Genomic DNA, 15,004 nt, shown 5'->3' on the forward strand with positions numbered 1-15,004 from the left:
TGTTTGTCTATCTACCATTCACCCCCCACACACCCATCCCATTTCTGCCGCACACCTTGAGTCCCATCCCAGACCTCTTAACACCACAACCCCTTATTACTGTACTTCTTCACAGAGCATTCAAAACATCTGCTTTTAAAATATGACATTTAGCATTACCTTTGTTATAACAGTATTTGATCACTTTCATTCACAACATACCACCCACAGAGGTTTGTTTACAGACTGTTAATCCTACTATACTTCTGCATGAAATCACACTATCAATATTTACTCGTACATTCAGTAAAAATCCAGTATTATGTCAGGCCTTGTTGTCCTCTAGTAATTAAAATGGCTACTGACTCTCAAAGAAACTAAGATTAAACAAATGAATCTCTCTTTGGTCTGTAATTTATGTTGTCAAGTCAAGATTCATAGCCTAGTTTCCTATTACTTACACATGGCTATGCTGTCATTATAGTATTTGAAAGAAGGCTCATCAAATCTCTTCTCCATCTTAAAATAAAATTAAAAAAGTAGACAGTTGATAAAACAATGTTAATCATCTTTCTCAGATGGGGGTTGGAGTTAAGTATCCGGTTAAAGGAAACAAGCGAAGAAATGACTAAATCCATCAGCATATGTTCTGAATTTGGTTGTCTTTCATGTGTCTTGGCATAATTCAGTAACTCCAAACTCATACCCGACACGTGCATTCATTTTCATAGTGGATGACCTAATGCTGCAGCTCTGAAGGGATCACTTCATCAATAAGAAGAAAATAAATTATGAGACAAATGAAAAGCGTCTGTAGGGTCTTTGGTTTGAAACCATTCAGTTAACATCTAAGCTCTGTGTGCTGATCCAAGCTTTGGCACTATTGAGGGCTGTGAATCAATGTGACATGGTTTATCAGCACGGTTGGAGATTTAGCTCATGTTCTCCCCACTAATAAGTTGCATAAAGTCCTATAGTATGGGTTTTTGGTTCTGCTCAAGCTGATAAGTGTAGCCTAACTGTCTATGTCTGTTTCAGATTTTACTTCCATAATTATTTGGAGTAGAGTGTGTGAGGCCCGATTATGCGTTCATTGTAAAAATGAAGGGGCACTTTTGATACAATGCCCGAAAAACAAATGTTTCTTCCTGCATGCGACTATCAACTCATATTTCTGATGGCCAGTTCCAAGGCCAAGCCAATCTTTGCCGAGCCAGACTACCAAAGGGAACTCATACAATGCTCGCAATTGCTAAAGGAAAGTGCTCATTTCCGGTGTGTGAGTGAGTTTCCAAATTGTGATTAGTATAGCCCCTCTTTGTGCTTCTTGTGTTTCCCCACCAGCTGCTGTCCCCGACTCGACAACTTGGATACCTGTGTCAACACCTGCTACCAACTAGCCAGTTAGGTAGCTAAGTTGAAATGGAGCCAGCTTCACCTGTAATAGCTAACAAACGTTTCCAGCGCTGTAGAAGTTGTGTTTATTATGCTCTTGTCTGGGACAATTTGACAATCCGGAGTTCCAATGTGGCAATTGTTTGCTAGTGGAGGATTAGAGGAATGCGGTGGCTATGCTTAGCAAACAAATCTCAATTCTGCGCGAGTTTATGGGGAAAATGCAAATGAGAACTTTCTCATTCTCAACTCCTATGGCTGGACACCGCTCTGGCCTGATAGATGTGCTCCGTCATCAAGTTCGGCTACTTTCCCTGTCTCTGGATCTGACGGGGGGCACTGCTTGCGGTGGGAGGTCTGGATCTATTGCCGGGAGCAGCAGCCGTACACTATCTGGCTTCTCGTGGGCCTATGAAAGGTTCAACGAATTATGTGAGGGGAAGGAATGGGCTGGTTTCTCCATTTCCTTCTCCGGCCGATGTATTGAGCAGTTCAATGGTGAGATATGTCTCAGTCCCTGGAGCAAAAACGTTGTGCTATCCAGGATCACGAGTACAGGACATGAATAAGCTGCTCCCAAACATTTTGAGTCTATCATAGTTCATGTGGGATTCAATGACAATGTGAAGGACAGCTCAGAACAGCTGAAGAACTGATTGGGTCACTACTTGACACCAACAAACTCCCCATTATATCTAGCCCTAGGTCCTCCCTAAATTGTGGCATTGAAAGGTTCAGCAGACTTTTAGCCCTCCATAACTGGCTACGAGACTACTGCAGCTCTGTGGGTGAACATTTATTGACAATTTTGATACCTTCTCATTTCATAAGGAGGATGGGATCCACCCAAATAATTTGGGTTCCTGGATCCTTTCACAGCGTTATAAGGATCTGTTGAGACAATGACTTATTAATTACACAAGCCCAGCTCAGGTAAACCCTACCATTGTGTTGCTGAGTTGTCACAATGCTTCAGCTATATACATTATCCCAGGGGTGTTGGAAGACACAATGTAAGCAACCTAATTTATGTCCCTTTTAATGCCCTGAATGCCTCTGCTGATCCCACAGCTTTTGTATGCAGTAATCATGTGCCTATGAACCAGAGTTATACTGTTAGCACTGAGGCAGTGTGCCCTAGTAGGAAGTCCACTGTGTGCAGCTCACCCTGAACTAACATTGTAACAGCTCTCGTTTGAAGGAGTGGACCAAAGCGCAGCGTGGAAAGTGTTCATGATATTTATTATCAAAAAACACACACAAACAAAAACGAAAGCGAACAGTTCTGTCAGGTACAGATTACAAAACAGAAAACAACATCCCACAAAACAGAAAATGACAACTTATATATGATCCCCAATCAGAGACAACGACAGACAGCTAGCTGCCTCTGATTGGGAACCACACTAACATAGAAATAAGGAAACTAGAATGCCCACCCTAGTCACACCCTGGCCTAACCAAAATAGAGAATAAAAGCCTCTCTATGTCCAGGGTGTGACAGTAACCCCCCCCCAAAGGTGCGGACTCTGGCCGCCACCCGCAGATCCCTCCACTTTGGTGGCGGCCCTGGTGCATGGACCTTCACCGGAGGCTCCAGACTGGGTACCGTCGCTGCAGGCTCCGGACTGGGGAACGTCGCAGGTGGCTCTGGACTGAGGATCGTCGTTGCAGGCTCCGGACTGGTGACCGTCGCTGCAGGCTCCGGACTGGGGACTGTCGCTGGAGGCTCCGGACTCACCAGGCTGGGGAGAAACATGCAGGCCTGGTGCGTGGAGCAGGCACAGGACTCACCAAGCTGGGGAGACACACAGCAGGCCTGGTTAGTGGAGCAGGCACAGGATTCACCGGGCTGGAAAGACACACTGGAGGCCTGGTTCGTGGAGCAGGCACAGGACTCACCGGGCTGGAGAGACACACTGGAGGCCTGGTTCGTGGAGCAGGCACAGGACTCACCGGGCTGGAGCAAGCACAACCCGTCCTGGCTGGATACCCACTTCAATCCAGCAAGTGCGGGGATACCCACTTCAATCCAGCCAGCACAGGACGCAGTGGGCTGTGAAAGCTTAGAGCTAGCACAACCCCTCCTGGCTGAATCACCACTTTAGCCCGGCACGTTCGAGGCGCTGGCACAGGATGCACTGGTCTGTGCAGGTGCACTGGAGACACCTTGCTCAGAGCCAGCGCAGGATATCCTGGTCCGAGGAGGCCCACTGGAGACCAGGAGCGCTGAGCCGGCACCACCCTTCCTGGCTGGATACCCCTCTTTACGCGGCAGGTACGGAGAGCATGTACTGCACGCAACGGGCTGTGACTGTGCACTGAAGGCACGGTGCGTAAAACCGGAAAACATGGCACTGGAACCGTGACCAACTCCGCTCGCCCCGCTCGCCAACCCGTGTGGCTCCCCCCAAAACATTTTTGGGGTTGCCTCGTGCTCCCGTCTTTGCCGTAATTCCTGATCTCTCCGCTCCTCTCTATCTGTCTCCGCCTGTTTCCATGGCAGGCTTTTGTCGCCTGCCATGATCTCCTCCCATGTCCACGATGTCCTAAACTCCCTTCTCTCCCGTGCCCAGGATCCCTTCTCCGCCTGACCACACTGCTTGGTCCTTTTTTTGGTGGGTAGTTCTGTCACGGCTCTCGCCGGAATGAGGATCGGACCAAAGCGCAGCTTGGTAAGTGTTCATGATATTTTATTACTCAAAAAATATAGCCATATCTAGGAAAACCAAAGTTCCAAAGACTGGGCCTAATATAGTGTATAAGAGGTCATACAATAAGTTTTGTAGTGATTCTTATGTTTTTAATGTAAAGAATATTTGTTGGTCTGTGGTGTGTAAGGACGAGTAACCAGACGCTGCACTTGACACATTTATGAATTTGCTTATCCCAGTTAGTAACAAGCATACAACCATTAGGGAAATGGCCTTGAAAACTGTTAAATCCCCGTGGATTGATGAGGAACTGAAAAATTGTATGGTTGAGATGAGGTATGAGGCAAAAGGAATGGCAAAAAAGTCTGGCTGCACAACCGATTGGCAAATGTACTGCAAATAGAGAAATCATGTGACTAAATTGAATAAAAATAAGAAGAAACTACACTATGAAACAAAGATAAATGACATAAAGAATGAGGTTAGAAGCTTTGAAGCACCTTAAATTAAATTTTGGGCATAAAGGCAAACTCAGCTCCATCGTTCATTGAATCAGATGGCTTCATTCATCACAAAACCCATTGATATTGCAAAATACTTTAATATTGTTTTAATTGGCAAGATTAGCAAAATTAGGCAGGGCATGCCAGCATCAAGCGCTGAGACTACACATCCAGGTACAGTACCATTCAAAAGTTTGGACACACCTACTCCTCAAGGGTTTTTCTTTATTTTTACTATTTTCTACATTGTAGAATAATAGTGAAGTCATCACAACTATGAAATAACACATACGGAATCATGTAGTAACCAAAAATGTGGTAAACAAATCCAAATATATTTAATATGTTATATTCTTCAAAGTAGCCACCCTTTGCCTTGATGACAACTTTGCACACTCTCAACCAGCTTCACTTGGAATGCTTTTCCAACAGTCTTGAAGAGTTGAGGTCGGGTGATTGTGGAGGCCAGGTCATCTGATGCAGCACTCCATCCCTCTTTTTCTTGGTCAAATAGCCCTTACACAGCCTGGAGGTGAGTTGGGTCATTGTCCTGTTGAAAAACAAATGATATTCACACTAAACCCAAACCAGATGGGATAGTGTATCGCTGCAGAAATGGTGGAAACCATGCTGGCTAAGTGTGCCTTGAATTCTAAATAAATCACTGACAGTGTCACCAGAAAAGCACCCCATCACCATCAAATTCTCCATGCTTCACGGAAGGGAACCACACGTACAGAGATCATCCGTTCACCTACTCTGTGTCTCACAAATACACGGCGTTTGGAACCAAAAATCTAAAATTCGACAGATTTCCACCAGTCCATTGCTTGTGTTTCTTGGCCCAAGCAAGTCTCTTCTTATCGGTGTTCTTTAATACTGGTTCTTTAATACAAACTTTTGAATGGTACTGTTTATCTGACCATATTATGAAAGAAAGGCATTGCAATTTTGAATTCCATTAAGGGAGTGTGGAAGAGGTGGAAAAATGATTGTTGTCTATCAACAATGACAAGCCACCAGGGTCTGACAACTTGAATGGAACATTACTGAGGATAATAGCAGACGATATCGTTCCTCCTATTTGCCATATCTTCATTTAAACAAAAGTCATTCCGCTACCTAAAAATAGTAACGCCCCGTTTACTGGTTCAAAAAGCAGATCAATCAACCTGTTACCAACCTTCAGTAAACTTTTGGAAAAAATTGTGGTTGACGAGATACAATGCTATTTTACAGAAAACAAATTGACAACAGACTTTCAGCACATTTAGAGGGAAGGACATTCAACAACCACAGCACTTACACAAATTATTCATTGGCTGAGAGAAATTGCTGATAAAAGGATTGTAGGGGCTTCTTTTTTTGTACTTTTTACCCCCAATTTCATGATATCCAATTGGTAGTTACAATCTTGTCCAATCTCTACAACTCCCGTACGGACTCGGGAGAGGTGAAGGTTGAGAGCCATGCGTCCTCCGAAACACAACCCTGCCAAGCTGCAGTGCCAAGAAACACCATACAAATGGCGACCAAAGTCAGCGTGCAGGTGTCCAGCCCGTCACAGGAGTCGCTAGAGTGCGATGGGACAAGGACATCCCGCCCGGCCAAACCCTCCCCTAACCCGGACGACGTTGGGCCAATTGTGCGCCCCCTCATATGTCTCCCGGTCATAGTCGGCACAGCCTGGGCTCGAACCCAGGTCTGTAGTGATGCCTCAAGCACTGTGATGCAGTGCCTTAGACCGCTGTGCCACTCAGGAGGCCTGTGGGGGCTGTTTTGTTAGACTTCAGTGTGGCTTTTGACATTATCGATCATAGTCTGCTGCTGGAAAAAAGTATGTGTGATGGTTTTACACTCCTGCTATATTGTGGATAAAGAGTTGTCTAACAGAACACAGAGGGTGTTCTTTAATGGAAGCCTCTCCAACATAATCCAAGTAGAATCATGAATTCCCCATAGGCCCCTTACTTTTTTCAATCTTTACTAACGACATGCCACTGGCTTTGAGTAAAACCAGTGTGTCTATGTATGTGGATGACTGAACACTATACACGTCAGCTACTACAGCAACGGAAATTACTGAAACATTTAACAAAGAGCTGCAGTTAGTTTCAGAATGTGTGGAAAATAATAAGTTAGCCCTAAATATAAAAAAATATAAAAAATAAAAAATAAAATAAAAGCATTGTATGTGGGACAAATCATTCACTAAACCCTAAGCCTGAACTAAATCTTGCAATGAATAATGTGGGAATTGAGCAAGTTGCCGTGACTAAACTGCTTGGAGTAACCCTGGATTGTAAAATGTAATGGTCGAAACAACAGTAGCTAAGAAGAAGTCTCTATAATAAAGCTCTGCTCTACCTTCTTAATAGCGCTATAAACAAGGAAGGTCCTACAGGCCCTAGTTTTGTCGCACCTGGACTACTGTTCAGTCGTGTGGTCAGGTGCCACAAAGAGGGACTTAGGAAAATTGCAATTGGCTCAGAACAGGGCACTAACATTAATAATATGCATGTTAATCTCTCCTCGCTCAAAGTGGAGGAGAGATTGACTTCATCACTACTTGTATTTGTGAGAGGTATTGATTGACATGTTGAATGAAATGTCTGTTTGAACTACTGGCACACAGCTCGGACACCCATGCATGCCTCACAAGACATGCCAACAGAGGTCTCTTCACAGTCCCCAAGTCCAGAACAGACTATGGGAGGTGCACAGTACTACATAGAGCTATGACTACATGGAACTCTATTCCACATCAAGTAACTCATGCAAGCAGTAAAATTAGATTTTAAAAACAGATAAAAATACACCTTATGGAACAGCGGGGACTGTGAAGAGACACAAACACAGGCACAGACACATGCATACACACACACGATAACATACGCACTATACACACACGTACACATGGATTTTGTGTTGTAGATATGTGGTAGTAGAGTAGTGGCCTGAGAGAACACACTTAATGTGTTGTGAAATCTGTTGTAAATGTATTGTAATGTTTTTTAAATTGTTTAACTGCCTTAATTTTAGAGAGTAGCTGCTGCCTTGGCCACCTTTCCCCTTCCAGCCCTAGTATAGTGCTTCCCTTTATGTTTGTGATGAGGAACAGATAGTAAGATATTGGGCTTGTGAGGAAATGAATCTACCTAGTAGAAACACTGCTCTGCTTGCCTGGAGCTGTAACCAATGCAGCAGCAGAGATGTTATGTTTTTTCACTCTCTCATTGGAGAGTAATGGTACACCTACTGTATACCAAAGGAGCACAATGCCATTGTTTGAGACGTGAGATTGCTGGGGCTAATTACCGGTGATTAGCCATGCAGTTGCTCCTTGCATTTCATAATAATACAAGCATAACCATACTGTGTAAAACATACAAAATAAACTGTCTTTTTGTGTATTAATATAAAGATGCTAAAGTATTAATGATATATTTACTATTACTATAGAATAATACATCTGGCCTTTAACTTCCAACTCTGCTGTTAATTTTACTCCCTGTGTGGGAGACAACCAAACTGGGATGCATGTGTCAATGCAAATGAGATTAGGAGAACTTCATTTATTAGGCATGTGATGCAAATCAAATGAGGCAGCGCAGGGGTGACTTGGCATCAAAGACAAAGACCATATGAAGTCCCTATATATAAAAGATGTGATTGAGTCAGAGAGCAGTGGCTTTTATGCTTTGTAGTGAGTAAGTTACCAGATGCGCTCACACTGCTGCTATTTAAAATAGTGTTGATGTCCTCATATGGTTCTCTATCCAGTTACTGTAAAGTGGTTTTAGATGTGACACACAGTTTTAGCTTGCTATTGCCATCAAACATGGGTTTGAAATGTATGTGAGTGGAATGTCTCAGGTAGAGAAATAAGAAAAAGCATATAGTTAGTCTTCACCACAAAATCTTAGGTCTGTTATGTAGTATCATGTAGTATCATTATTACTGTTGCATTGATACATCTTTAGGGCGTTTATTTACATTCTTCAAACTGGCATCAGTGTTTTCTACTGAGCCTGCATTCTTTTAAAAAAATTTCCTATCTTCTAGTTTATTTTCTTACTTTATATATATATATATATATATATATATCTTTCAATTCAAATTTAATTTCAATTTCAATTCAATTCAAGGGCTTTATTGGCATGGGAAACATATGTTAACATTGCCAAAGCAAGTAGATAATAAACAAAAGTGAAATAAACAATAAAAATTAACAGCAAACATTACACTCACAAAAGTTCCAAAAGAATAAAGACATTTTAAATGTCATATTATGTGCAAATAGTTAAAGTACAAAAAATAAAATAAATAAACATAAATATGGGTTGTATTTACAATGGTGTTTGTTCCCTTTTCTTGTGGCAACAGGTCACAAATCTTGCTGATGTGATGGCACACTGTGGTATTTCACCCAATAGATATGGGAGTTTATCAAAATTGGATTTGTTTTCGAATTCTTTGCAGATCTGTGTAATCTGAGGGAAATACAGTGCCTTGCGAAAGTATTCGGCCCCCTTGAACTTTGCGACCTTTTTCCACATTTCAGGCTTCAAACATAAAGATATAAAACTGTATTTTTTTGTGAAGAATCAACAACAAGTGGGACACAATCATGAAGTGGAACGACATTTATTGGATATTTCAAACTTTTTTAACAAATCAAAAACTGAAAAATTGGGCGTGCAAAATTATTCAGCCCCCTTAAGTTAATACTTTGTAGCGCCACCTTTTCCTGCGATTACAGCTGTAAGTCGCTTGGGGTATGTCTCTATCAGTTTTGCACATCGAGAGACTGAAATTTTTTCCCATTCCTCCTTGCAAAACAGCTCGAGCTCAGTGAGGTTGGATGGAGAGCATTTGTGAACAGCAGTTTTCAGTTCTTTCCACAGATTCTCGATTGGATTCAGGTCTGGACTTTGACTTGGCTATTCTAACACCTGGATATGTTTATTTTTGAACCATTCCATTGTAGATTTTGCTTTATGTTTTGGATCATTGTCTTGTTGGAAGACAAATCTCCGTCCCAGTCTCAGGTCTTTTGCAGACTCCATCAGGTTTTCTTCCAGAATGGTCCTGTATTTGGCTCCATCCATCTTCCCTTCAATTTTAACCATCTTCCCTGTCCCTGCTGAAGAAAAGCAGGCCCAAACCATGATGCTGCCACCACCATGTTTGACAGTGGGGATGGTGTGTTCAGCTGTGTTGCTTTTACGCCAAACATAACGTTTTGCATTGTTGCCAAAAAGTTCAATTTTGGTTTCATCTGACCAGAGCACCTTCTTCCACATGTTTGGTGTGTCTCCCAGGTGGCTTGTGGCAAACTTTAAACGACACTTTTTATGGATATCTTTAAGAAATGGCTTTCTTCTTGCCACTCTTCCATAAAGGCCAGATTTGTGCAATATACGACTGATTGTTGTCCTATGGACAGAGTCTCCCACCTCAGCTGTAGATCTCTGCAGTTCATCCAGAGTGATCATGGGCCTCTTGGCTGCATCTCTGATCAGTCTTCTCCTTGTATGAGCTGAAAGTTTAGAGGAACGGCCAGGTCTTGGTAGATTTGCAGTGGTCTGATACTCCTTCCATTTCAATATTATCGCTTGCACAGTGCTCCTTGGGATGTTTAAAGCTTGGGAAATCTTTTTGTATCCAAATCCGGCTTTACACTTCTTCACAACAGTATCTCGGACCTGCCTGGTGTGTTCCTTGTTCTTCATGATGCTCTCTGCGCTTTAAACAAACCTCTGAGACTATCACAGTGCAGGTGCATTTATACGGAGACTTGATTACACACAGGTGGATTGTATTTATCATCATTAGTCATTTAGGTCAACATTGGATCATTCAGAGATCCTCACTGAACTTCTGGAGAGAGTTTGCTGCACTGAAAGTAAAGGGGCTGAATAATTTTGCACGCCCAATTTTTCAGTTTTTGATTTGTTAAAACAGTTTGAAATATCCAATAAATGTCGTTCCACTTCATGATTGTGTCCCACTTGTTGTTGATTCTTCACAAAAAAATACAGTTTTATATCTTTATGTTTGAAGCCTGAAATGTGGCAAAAGGTCGCAAAGTTCAAGGGGGCCAAATACTTTCGCAAGGCACTGTATGTGTCTCTAATATGGTCATACATTTGAAGTGCAGCTCAGTTTCCACCTCATTTTGTGGGCAGTGTGCAGATAGCCTCACTCACTCACTCACACTCTCTCTCTCTCTCTCACTCTCTCTCACTCTCTCTCTCACTCACACAACTGGCTGTGATTGGGAGTCCCATATGGCGCACAATTGGCCCAGAATCGTCCGGGTTAGGGTTTGGCTGGGGTAGGCCGTCATTATAAATAAGAATTTGTTCTTAACTGACTTGCCTAGTTAAATAAAGGTTACATAAAATAATTACTAGGGAAATTGTGTTTCCATAGCTAGGGCTGACAGTGAGGACTTGTGAAGAGAAGAATCAAAAAAGTTGCTTTGTGAAAAGGTGTTAACCGTCGAAGGTCTATACCCATGTTCACAGTTTGCTTATTGTTATGAAAATTATACATGAAAAGCCCCAGCGGCCTTGCCTTTGCCCCAAGTCGTTGCAGGTCCACTGAGGCCATGGCCCAGTGTTCTAGGAGCCGGGCCGTGGAGGTGGAAACACAAAAGTCTTAAGCTTTTTGTTAAAACACTGGGGTAAATCCTCAGTGAAAATGCACCATGAGTATTCTCCTCATTAGTCTCTGTTGGTCTGGTTCACACCTCATTGCCACCTCCATGCATTGCTATAGTTGGTCAATGGGGGCCCCCTTTAGTAGGTCAATGGGGGCCTTTCAGATCTGCACTATTGCTCTCAAAAAGAATAAGACTGGGTAATGGTCAACTAGGTAGATACATTCTTTCTGGCGTTTTCTGTAACAAGATTCAGTAACTACTACCTGTTATAAACAGCCATACTTGTGGCCCAGCCTGAAATGAGGTATTTGTCTTTCAGTAGCAGAATCAGTAGCATCTTTATCCATCCTGGACTCAGGGGTAGACGTAACATAGTAAATGTAAATCCGGAACACTCCAATTAGTATGACATGTTACGTTTCGTATGGTATGTATTCATTTGTGGATTTCCATCGTCCATTTCGTATAATATGTTATGAATTACAATTCATATGATGTGTTACAAATGGCAATTTGTACAATATGTTATGAATTGCAATTTGTTAGCTAGGTGGCTCAGTGGGTAATGTTAATGTTAGCTATATGGCTAACGTTAACTAGGCTAGGGGTTAAGGTTAGGGTTAAGGTTTGGATTTAGGTTAAAGGGGTACAATTAGGGGAAGGGTTAGCTAGCATGCTAAGGAGTTGCAAAGTAGCTAAAAAGTAGTAAGTAGTTGCTAAGTTGCTAATTAGCTAAAATTCTAACGTTGTCCGTGATGAGATTCAAACACGCAACCTTCGGGTTGCTAGACGTTCGCGTTATACGCCTACCCATCCAATATTATACTCATTTGAGTGTCCCGGATTTACATTTATTATGTCAGGTCTAATTGCCAACATATTGTGTTCTATACAGTTAAGCCTTAATGCCCAGCAGCTACTGTGATAAATAGAATGGTGTGGTTGTGTGTGTGTATGTGTGCGTCTTTTATAATAAGTCTGTTCAGGGATCAATGCTGAGCATTCAAAGGAACATTAGCATACATGCAGTAATACAAATTAGGATAATTTCCTGTTAAAAAAAAATATAGAAATGTGTTGAGTGTGTGAGGGCAAAGAGTGCGCGTTTAGAACTACAATCCCACAATGCAAAGAGCGCGCTGAAAAACGTGGGTACAGAGGTGTTGTGGATGGCAGGGGAAGCCAGGTTTGTTCTAACCCGAGTGATGCGAATAGGCATTTGCTGCGATGGTCGGGGGGAAGGCTTCCACGAATCTGGAATCTCGTTGTCTGTATGCAGTAATTTGGCCGGGGGTGGTCGAGGGCAGCCTGAGTTGAGAGAAGTTAGATAGACATGAACGCACAATTAAAACAATTTAATATCGAGTCTTTCAGCCAGTAAAACCCCAGCAAAGGAACTTTTGGAGTCGGTTTGACTTTTTCTTCGTGAGCTAATGGATTTATGAAAACGACGAACGGATCTTCTATCGCTTCTAAAATCTCTTAGAATTGAAGTGGGAATATTGCACACCTTTTCGTGCCGAAAGGTACAACTAGATTTAATCACATTTTATAGTAGCTAATGTAGTCATATCCTACATGTTTTCTTTCTACGTTTTTACCTTGTACATTTGAAGGTCTGGGATTGGGGCAGACTTCTCCCTGGAGGAAGCTTTCTTTTGATGCTTTGCGCATTGTTTTCTTTTCTTTTGGGCAAGTTGGGTAAACGTGGGCAAAGTATAATATATTGTAAAAGTTTCCTCGTTTAATACCGCATATTTACGGGTTAAAATAAACTACGTTGGATATTCAAGCTTTTGTAAAAGAAAAAATTAACATCAAATCTCGGAGTACAACATTTTTCTACGCTGGCAGTTTCGTCGCCTCTCGAGGGTTTTGTCAAAAAGGTAGGTTTTTTTTAAAGGTGTAAATTGGAATAATTTGTATTTACATGTTAGGCACAGCGCGTGCTGTTAGAATTATTTTTAGTGAGGGAGACCTATCTAGCTAGCATTATTTAGATCAGTATCAGGTATCCACATTGTGACAGATGACTCTCAGAAAGAACATTTTTGTTTGTTTAACTTTTTTTTTTTTAAATAGCCTGTAACTCTAGTCCCCCTCCTATATGGAGTCTGGACATATGTTTCTGGTTTGGAAACAAACCATGCACCAATGATGTGACTGAGTTTTTAATTTGACACATTTTAGAAAATTGCCTGTGTATTCGGTTGAAAATTTTACGTTTGGTGATGGTTTTGTAATTTAATTTGTTTGTCATGTGCTTAATTCGTTTGGGAGAGCATTTGGAGTAGTGGGGGGGGGGGGCAATAACCATCTGGAAGCTCAGTCACCTCTTCAAACACTTGGAACATTGGGAGAGAAGATTAAAGTTGAGTATTTATTTGTTGTAATTTATTTTGTTGCTTTTCTGGTTGATCTCTTCAATTAGCCCTACATTAGGATTTAAGTTCCCCTTCCTCAGTATGACATGCAAAATGTTAAACCTTTGGTTAGAGGGTTTTATCAGTTTGCATTTTCAATGAAGAAATATTATGGCGTGGTGGCTATGCAGTGTATTTTACTGTTTTTGTCATGTTTATTTTGAAAATGTGTTTGTCATTCCCTTTTTGTTAGATATATTGCCTTTACCTTCGCCACCTGTGTTCCTGGCTAATTAAAATATTCAAGTCAGTGCTTGTTTTGACATAACACGTTTGCACAAGATTTTGCTTGAGTCTGTCTTCAAAATAGCCCATAATTTGAAATTAACTTCTGAAGAAAACAAAAAGTGTTCTTTGCATGATTTATTTACCTCAGATTGGAATTAGGTGCCCTTCTGCTTTAAAATATCTATACTTTTTAGGGTTTAGTATCACCCCCCCCCCCCACCCCCCTGCTCTCTCTATAGCCTATAGTACTCTTCTCTTTAATCGCCAACATTTCCAGTGGTCGTCAGTAGGGCCTGCCCATCCTAACATTCCCAAACTTTTCAAGAGGGAGGGATCCTGATTTATACCAGCCAAATCCCTACGCTTTCTCCTTCAGATTCAGTCTTTTTAGATTGTTTTTAGGGAAAGATGCTTTAGTACTCAAGAGTTATGTGAAGCAAACAGGCTCCTACATTAACTTCCAAGAATGCACATGTCGAAAGTTCACAAGTGTTTACAACGTGAAACAAATAAGATCAAGAGCATATTGATTGGAAGATGCTTTTTTGCTGTGAAATAATACTACTTAGAAGTATCAGTTACAGGGTTTTGATTTCAGGCTGTCTGTTTCCCCAAGTAGTAAGCATACTTACTGGGAGAATAGTACATACTGTACAATGCAAACAGGTAACTGTTCTGCTTGCAGATTCATTCTTGCTTGTGGCTCTTTGTGAAAACAACTGAGATCTATCTATGTGGTGTGAGGAAAGTTGATTGCCCCATCACTTTTTATAGTGCACACCTCTGAAACTACACCGAGCAGAAATATAAATGCTTAATGTGAAGTGTTGGTCCCATGTTTCATGAACTGAAATAAAAGATCCCAGAAATATTCCATACTCACAAAAATATTATTTCTCTCATTTTGTGCACAGATTAGTTTAGCCCTGTTATTGAGCTTTTTATTTTATTTTGCTATGATAATCCATCCACCTGACAGGTGTGGCATAGCAAACGGCATGATCATTACATGGGTGCACCTCGTGATGGGGACAATAAAGGCCACTAAAATATGCAGTTTTGTCACATACAATAACGCCAGAGATGTATCAAGATTTGAGGGAGCGTGCGATTGGTTACCGCAGGAATGTCTACCAGAGCTGTTGCCAGAGA

At 41.7% G+C, this 15,004-nt stretch overlaps 1 protein-coding gene across 9 annotated transcripts in view; it reads left to right on the forward strand.

Annotated features, from left to right (window-relative positions):
• LOC139410885 (fibroblast growth factor receptor 1-A-like) overlaps window positions 1-15,004 on the forward strand; it is a 72,840-nt gene that overhangs the window by 11,321 nt on the left and 46,515 nt on the right. For 5 of the 9 annotated variants that reach the window (XM_071156509.1, XM_071156515.1, XM_071156514.1 and 2 more), the window contains exon 1: window positions 12,898-13,087. The exons of 1 other annotated variant lie outside the window; for it this stretch is intronic. The gene's annotated coding sequence lies outside the window, so the exon portion shown is untranslated. Of the gene's footprint in view, window positions 1-12,425; window positions 13,088-15,004 lie in introns of those variants that run through there. 3 more of the 9 variants (XM_071156518.1, XM_071156510.1, XM_071156517.1) reach the window with 3 other exon arrangements.

The sequence above is a fragment of the Oncorhynchus clarkii genome, chromosome 6 (assembly GCF_045791955.1).
Source record: "Oncorhynchus clarkii lewisi isolate Uvic-CL-2024 chromosome 6, UVic_Ocla_1.0, whole genome shotgun sequence".
Taxonomy (NCBI): domain Eukaryota; kingdom Metazoa; phylum Chordata; class Actinopteri; order Salmoniformes; family Salmonidae; genus Oncorhynchus; species Oncorhynchus clarkii.